Here is an 8,692-nt window from a genome sequence, read left to right as displayed (position 1 = left end):
CTCTGTTAATGATGCCTCAATGTTGTGAGAAACTTCATAACAGCCAGGAATATTTTTTTAACTGGCATTTTTGTCTAGTTAGTATTACTGTAATTACTGTAATCATTGTAAAAATAAAGTTGAAATTTTGTAATCAAACTAGTTGCAGTGAGTTTTTTTTTTTTTTTTTTTCACTTGAACTTTAGAAGCTATATATGGATATTTCTTTGAATTTATCTCATGGGGGGGGGACCTTGAAAAGCAGCATTTTCCTAAACTGTAAACTGATCAGAAAAAAAAAAATGCTCATGTGAGTGAGTGTAAGGGCTGCTGGTGACTCCAAGAAATTTTATAACTTGTTTCCTTATTGACTCTTACAGGTTGATTCATAGTTTTTAAATACTGAATGGGTCATTATCAAATCAAAGGGTGAATGTTTCAAGTCTGAATATGGTACTGATCATTCCATTTTTGGACAGGAAAGAGTTTTATACTCAGCATGAATTGTTGAGGAGGCTTCCATCCTGCAGTGGGTTAATAAAGGCTGCACTTTACCTTTACCTTTTATCTGGGAAATATATAAAAATATATGGAATGAATTTACAGCTTCATAAAAATGACAATATTTTATGCAGACTCTCACAATCAATGAATAAAAAATATTTTTTGGACATTAAGAAGTAATAGAAAGAAAGTTTCTCTTATGAGCTTTGCATGTTAGCATTAGCATTAGTAGAGGCATTTGATGCAAGAAAGCAAGCTTATGCAGCATCAGCCAAAAAAAAAAAAAAAACCCACTTCCACTTCACCCCTCTGTTCATTCCAAATACCTGTCCAGCTGAGCCTTAAACTTATTTAGGCTATCAACCTCCACCACAAGGGATGGAAGTCTGTTCCACCAACCAACCACCCGCTGGCTAAAGGCAAATTTCCTCACGTCTATCCTACATCTGTCTTTCCTCAATTTGAATTTATGCCCTCTCAGGTGATTTTTCTGAGCTAGAGGAAGAATCCCATCAGCATTGAGCATGCTTAAACCATTCAAGGCTTTATACACCTCTATCAGATCACCTCGCTGGTGCCTAGTCTCCAGACACTGTAATTTGCAAAACTTAAGCCATTCTTCGTAAGAGCACCCCTTTGTTCCATTCACTAATCTTGTTGCCCTTCTCTGTACTCGTTCCAGCAGCTCTACATCCTTCTTGAAATGAGGCCTCCAGACCTGTATACAGTACTCTAGGTGTGGCCTGACCATTGCCTTATACAATGGAATAATCACCTCCTTATCCCTGCTGGAAAAATTCCTGTATATCATTGACAATACTCCATGAGCTACTCTTGCAGCCCGTCTGCACTGCTCAGAGAACTTCATATCTGCCTGCACAACCACCCCCAAGTCCCTTTTTCAGCATTCACATGTAAATTGTGTCCTTGCGCGTGCGCGCGCGTGTGTGTGTGTGTGCACGTGCACACACACACACACAGTGCAAAACAGCCTTGCATACTAATGTGCCACCATAAACCTTGGAGCTAATACTTTTTATAGAATTAGTGATTTGCTTTTATCTACACCACAATTAACAAGTACAGTAGACTTCATTTTCCAGGATAGATGGTAAAAAAAATTCCCGGATAATCAATTTCTTGGTTACACAAGTCTAATTTTACATAACTCGGGAATGACTAAGAAAATATTGCTATTATATCCCTGATATGCCAAAATTACAAAAACATAATATCTTCAGAAGAATGAACAAAAACAGTTATGTATTTTTAATTAGTTCAATTAAGAACTTTAAAAATTAAAATCTGGGGACAGCGGTGAAGTAGCCGGAGTGGCACATAAGAAAAGAAAACATAAAAGGAAGAAAAAATGCATGCTGTTGTACTGTAAAAACTGATTTGTATTTTGTAGCCTTGGTTATTATAGTTGACTTTGTTGTTGCTAATCACTTCTTGTATTCTGTCTTTCTCCTTTATTGTGTTCACCCTTGCCACTGACAAATCTGAATTCCGCACGATACTTGTTAATGTGTAGCCATTTTAATACATTCTTATTATTTTAATCTTCTGATCCAACTCGATTGCTTTCCTTTTCTTGATAGATTTACTAGTACCGCTGTCACTTTTTCTCTTAGTCAGCACCATGATAACAGTCAAAATTAATTAAATTTTCTGAAAAGAACTTCACAGGGTTAAGGTGAAACTCACTATCACCCCATGCCAGATCACATTTCACTAAAACATCTTTCTGGAGGTCACTACCATAAAACAATAAAAACAATTTGCACTTTCCGGGTTACTGGGCTGTTAGTGCATCCGATTATAAACTGATAGTAAACCCTATCTTATTGCATTTGTGATAATACCGATAGCTGGAATTCTGTAGGTTTTAAGTTATTAAATGTGTACCCCCTCTTCACTGAAATCTTCAGTCATATAAAAATATATATATATATATATAAAATGTTACATAAGTCGGGGACTTACTGTATCGAAAAATGTTCAGCAACCTGCGTAAATAGTATGGTGATAGATGAAAAACCTTCAAAAATGCACTACCCGCACGTCCAATATGATGTTTCCCTTTATTTTTTATGATGTTGATTTTAAATCATTAGATTTAAAATCGATCCTTAATTTAGCTTCCCTTTATTTTTTACCGTGTCAGGTTCTTTAGAGATTTAACGGAGCACCGTTTTCAAACTTTTTGAAATTTCAAGTTTTTGTTTAATTCTCTTGCGTTTGCCCATCATTTTTGTGATTTCTAAACAAAAAAAAAAAAAAAAAAAGTTACTATAAAAAAAATTCCAACATCGCTGACATAAATAACGAAACAATTTGTCCTTTTGCAGTGTGAGCGACAGAACACAACAATTGACGCAACACACTAAAAGAAACGAAACATTTGGTCTCTCTCTCTCTCTCTCTCTCTCTCTCTCTCTCTCTCTCTCTCTCTCTCTCTTTTTTTTCTTTTTTTTTTTTTTCTTTTTTTTTGAAGAGATGGATGTGAAGACAGTGGGAGTTGCAAGATGTGCAACCCCCACTTCTTGTCACTCACAACTTGCAAAACATCTGTTTATACCTATTCTAGTTATTACTTGAATTTCAGGTTGATTTTTTTTTTTTTTTTTAATTTGGAGTCTTCAAGTGTCCTGGTAAATCGAGAGGCTGCTGTACTTTCATGCATTGTTAAAATAGCCAAAAGTTAACTAGACAAAGCAATTGTCTTATTTAATAGGACCTGTGACAATTCCTGATGTAGTTATTTTTAATTAAATTGTCTTTTAAAATTAATGTAAATAGTCAACCATGGTATGTGCACATCCATTATATTTATTGTACCATTTTTGAAATAAATAAACATCAGTGTTTTGAGCATAATTCTTTGAAATTTTTCCTTAGGCTCCTTTAGGAGTAGACATTTTTATTTAGAGGCATTTGCATGGGTATTTTGACTACTCATGTATTTTGTTGTTCACAACTGACATAATAAAGGAGTTTACAAATATGACAATATCATTTAGCATATTTAATTATATGGATTTGAAATGCAAAGCCGTCTAAATAAAAATGTCTACCCTCCTCAAGGAGCTTACTATGCTGCTGTACTACCAATAACCCTTTTCCATAACATTCCATTTATTTTTATACTTAATATAAATACAAGAAAAACTTAATTTTAAAGTATTATCCTATTATATCCCAGTTTTCAAAGTTGGCTAGGGTACATGCATAGTTGTGGTCCACCTCCTCATGGTGTAGATGGACACTGGGTAGGGACAGCAAAGTGTCCAGAAACAACTAAACAACAACAACCTATGTTTGAATTTTTTGGTCCTGAGAAATTTTGCTACAGCTGAGAAATTGCAGCTGTAGCAAAAAGTAGCATGAACAGGCAAGCTATTGCATTACAGGCAACACAATACTTTGTGGGAAAAAGAGAAAAAAATTAAATTCTGTATTTAAAAATTATTTTTTTCATTCAGACACTCTATTGAACTTTAAGAATAAATGTTTAGAAACAGCCATGTTATCTCAAAAAAGGAGAAAACAAAAATCCTTGAATGTCTTCCAATATGTGGCATTCTAGAGTGAACAAAATGGAAGAGATCTGAGGGCAAAATTACAGAAAGGAGGGTTGCAGTGCATTTTATACATTTGCCATGGTTTTGCTTTTCCAGTTTCAAAATAATCATTGTGCCTCATTGAAAAGGCCTATTCACACTTGACATATCATTCTTAATACACTAACTTTCAAATAAAGTGAGAACACCAGGACAACCTTCTCTAACAAATCAAATTTGTGATTGCAAAACATATGATTCTGTGTTCTTCACCACTGCAAGTGCTTGGTATAATTGCAGGAACTAGTGAATATCACTGGTATAAACAATCCATCACATGCTGGTAGCATAGTGTAACCTTTTCACAATAAGTAGCATGTGGGTAGGGTAGGATCTGCCTAGAGAAAGACAGTTGGTCATTGTTATCTTATTTTGATTTACAAAAGCTGAAATTAAGGGAATTCAAATCCCAGAAGTTGATGAAATCAAATTAAGTTTATATAGATACCAGTGGTTCACATGTCTAGTAAACCATTGGGTAAGAATTGCATCTACAACTGCTACCACACAATAGTCCTTATCATTATGAACTCTATGTATAATTGCTCTACTGAGTTGGTCTACCACTGTAAAAAAAGTGAACGTCAATATACTGTATAATGAATGGTACTCACAATGATGAGCTCTGCTTTGTAGAAACAGGTAAGGTGAGACTTCATACTGCAGCAAGAAGGTTCATTTCAGCATGATTTGTGGTTGGCAGATGAAGTGTTATCCAAAATTTAATGTACAGTGTAAGGCACAATGGTTGCAAAGCAAAGCATTCTTGGCTATATTTGACTCATGCAGTTTTATTACCAAGTTTTTTTTCATTATCTTGAGGTATGGCATACACACACTGGAGAGATTGGCTATTGGTAAAGAGAGGGGCATACCATTACCTCTTTTGATGTCTACAACCTTCTTTCCTGTACATTTTATGTTACAAACTTATTCAAGTTAGCATCAAGGTGCTGTATGCCATTTGTAGTGTCCTGCTATTTCATGTTCTGGCTGGGTAATCACATGGAAAAACGTTTAACAACAAATATCTCATTTTTGTTGCCAGATAATTTCAGTTTGGCCATTAATATTTTCTAGTTTTGGGCCCTAAAAGTTGCAGCCATACTAAAAACTAGTTTGATATTCACCTTTACATTTGCCATTAATGAGTCAATTTGGGATGCCTTTTGCATCTACAGTATTTTGTTGTATGTGATGTGCCTGTTTGCTCAATGTAGAATGTTTTATGAAGCACAATTCTTGGTAATTTAAGTAATCCCTTTGTGTGCAAAAATATGATATACATACCAGAAATCATGCATTGCCAAGTTCTTGCATCCGTAATGCCATTATGGAGGCAAGAACTGGCAATGAGCCTACAAATTATTAATAATATCTATGGAAAAATCAGCAATAAAAGATTTTCCACTTTTACTGGCAAATCTTTTTTTTTCTTTATTCAGCCTTCCTCCCACATAACTTGTATTTCTATCATTTGAACCAAAATCACATTTAATATCAGAGGAATCATATGGTATGCTTCTAGACGTGTTTTTTTTTTTTTTTTATCTCAAATCCACAGCCACTAAAATTATAAGCACTATCATTTATGTGCACAGATTGGATTATATATATTTTTTTGTTTTTCAAAAGCAAAGCCATGGCAGATGAATAAATGCATTCTTATTAACACTACCACATGAGAATTTTGTTCGCTGTAATAGCTATTGACACATCTGTTAGAGGAAATGGTGAAGTGATTTAAAAAAAATAATTTTTTAAAATCACTCTGCTTTGTATTGTATTCAACGGAAAAAAAATAAAAATAAATCTTTACTCCCCGGCGGGGAATCGAACCCCGGTCTCCCGCGTGACAGGCGGGGATACTAACCACTATACTACCGAGGAACTGTTAAAAGTTCCGGTAAGATTGAATTTCAATTTGATCCCTAATAACTATTATTGTGTATATTTGTGAAGATGTATATATTTTTAACTAATACATTAAGTGTTACTTTACAATATGTAAAACCTTCGGGTACGAATGCAGGCTGAATACTAGAAACATCATTGGGAACGAAGATTTAAAAAAAAAAAAAAAAAATGCGCATTACTTAAGACTTTATGAACCAATAGCAAATACAGCTCTAAAAAATCAGATCTAGTGCTGCAGACGTCAAGTGAATGAGACTTCACTCTTATAAATAATAAATAAAAATCAATAATTATTTCTGTAGTCCTCAATAAACTGTGCATACGGAATACTTTTTTATTTTCTCGGTTTTGTAAACAGCATAAACTTGAGTTTCTGAACCTGAACCTTGAAGAGAGTGCAAAAAAAAATAAAATAAAAACCGTGCTGTAAGATAACAACCCCAGGGACTCATATCTGGTGAGTATGGGCTTGGCATACCCAGGGTCCTGAGCTGCATATCATCATTTGACTTTGCGCATTATATCCTTAGATGCTAATGCGCCATAAAACCCTAAAACAAACAAACAAAATCATCATTCTTTTCTTTCTTTCTTGGTGATTCCCTTCTACTTCTCTCTCTCTCTCTCTCTCTCTCTCTCTCTCTCTCTCTCTCTCTCTCTCTCTCTCTCTCCGGTTAACTCAGAATTTTTTTTTTTTTTTTTTTTTTTTTGGCTGGTGTAGCGTAAGCCTCAGGCTTCCTTGCACCATATGACTAAATAATAACTCAGGATCCAATAATGAACATATGTCTCCCTCAGGTCCTTACACTCCAATGTCGCGATTTATGCCGCAGAAAACAGATATTTGTCATTGATCCTTTTCCATTTTTGGTATTCCCGAATTTACTTCCCTCCCCGTCCAGGATGGGGAGAGGAGAGCAGCTGCAACATTGCACTTCGGTAAATCCGAACTTGGCTACGACTGTTTTCGGTGGTCATTTTGCCTATTTTTAGGATGAAAAACCTAGCTTTCTAGGAGAGGGAGAGGGAAAAAATGCGCTTCCAGGCTGGATTTAAATCGAACAGTTGCGGCCAGGGCCAATCTTAGACCTAGGCGTGTGCCAAGGGACCCATATTTGAGGGGGGGGGGGAGTCCGTAAATGGCAATGGACATAGCCAAAATTAATGATATCCAGTAGCTTAACTACAAACACGAGCGCTGGTGTTCCTTATAAAATCAAAATAACTCGATTTTGATACCAAAAAAATAATTTTTTTTTTTTTTTTTTTTTAGAATACGCATATGTTGTGTATTATATATCTTAATTTTTACCCTTAGAAATATACCAAATATGCTTTACATTTTTATGTTGACTGTAATCCTAATATTGGATTATAGCGTTATTGTTATTATTATTATTATTATTATTATTATTATTATTTTATTAAAGTAGTGTGTAGGGGCCTCGGAAATGTTTTGCCTAGGGCCCAAATACTCCAAAGATAGGATCTGGTTGCGACAGAGTCAGGAAATCTCGCGGGTTCCAGAGAAGTAAAAAATTTCTGGGAAATAAATAAATACAGAGTATATCCTTTGTATCCCCCCCCCCCTTTTTTTTTTTTTTTTTTTTGCTTACGAGTGGAAACCTTGGCAATAAGTTTAATTTCATACAATGATAGAAAAATAGTGTATCAGTGTTCCTTTCTTCCAGTACCTGGAAGAAAGTGCAAATTTGCTCTGGAGGGCCCACCCATCAGAAACCGATCCCTGATCTGTAAGCAGGAGGGATAAAAAAAAGTTAAATGTTATTTTTCTTATACAGTATTAGCAGTAGTACTCACTATATAGTGCAAGGAAGCCACCGGCTTTTGCTGCACTAGGAAAAAAAAAGAAAAAAAAAAACCAAGTAGACAAGAAAACAAATTATATGCTTCCCTCCTCACACAGGTAACTATCTAGTTAACCTTTGAATTTATTCAAATTGTCAGCCCCAACTACATGCCCGGGCAATTTGTTCCAGCTATCAACGACTGTAAACCTCAACCCTTGTTATTTGAATTTATGACCCCTAGTTATGGAATGCTTTATAACAGTGAGAATTCCACCTTCATTCATTTTACTAATTCCCCTCAGAGCCTTATAAACCTCAGTCAGCTCACTACTGAGGTGCCTGGTTGCCAAGCTCTGTAGCACACGTAATCGGAGTCTCCTCACACGGTCGTCCTGCTGATTTCACCATTCGAGTTGCCCAACTTTGGACCCGTTCTCAATGTCTTTTTTTCAGATGAGGTCTCCGTACTTCAACACAGTGTTCCAAATGTGGTCTTTAAAATTGTCTTATACAGTAGGATTATGACCTCCCTATCTTTACAGAATAGCGTTCGATAAATCATCGATAGGACGCCATAGGCTTTCCTGGCTGCCTGCTTACACTGTTCAGAAAACTTAATATCTGCCTGTATTGTAACTCCCAGATCCCTTTCCTCTTCCTTTACTGATGAAGCACCGTCCATGCTGCGAAGAGGCTGAGCCATATGAAATTAGTGGTGCTATATTTACAGATGATTGGTAATTATAGAAACTTTTGTGCATAAAGGCAAGTAAGGCTCCCAGAGTTGTTGGCATATGCTCTGTAGTGTTGCAGGACAGGGCGAGGGAATTTATTGAACCATTGAGCTTAATTATGAGG

General features: G+C 35.6%; 1 non-coding gene across 1 annotated transcript; it reads right to left on the bottom strand.

The window, feature by feature from the left end:
• Positions 1 to 5,924: 5,924 nt before the first annotated feature.
• TRNAD-GUC (transfer RNA aspartic acid (anticodon GUC)) lies at positions 5,925 to 5,996 on the bottom strand. The gene has a single exon. It is a non-coding gene; the product is annotated as a tRNA-Asp (tRNA).
• Between the last annotated feature and the right edge of the window lie 2,696 nt (positions 5,997 to 8,692).

This window comes from Mastigoproctus giganteus, chromosome 10, assembly GCF_048544385.1.
Source record: "Mastigoproctus giganteus isolate SK-2022 chromosome 10, ASM4854438v1, whole genome shotgun sequence".
NCBI lineage: Eukaryota > Metazoa > Arthropoda > Arachnida > Uropygi > Thelyphonidae > Mastigoproctus > Mastigoproctus giganteus.
The sequence above is the reverse complement of the archived record's forward strand: the minus strand, read 5'-3'. Positions and strand labels throughout refer to the sequence as shown.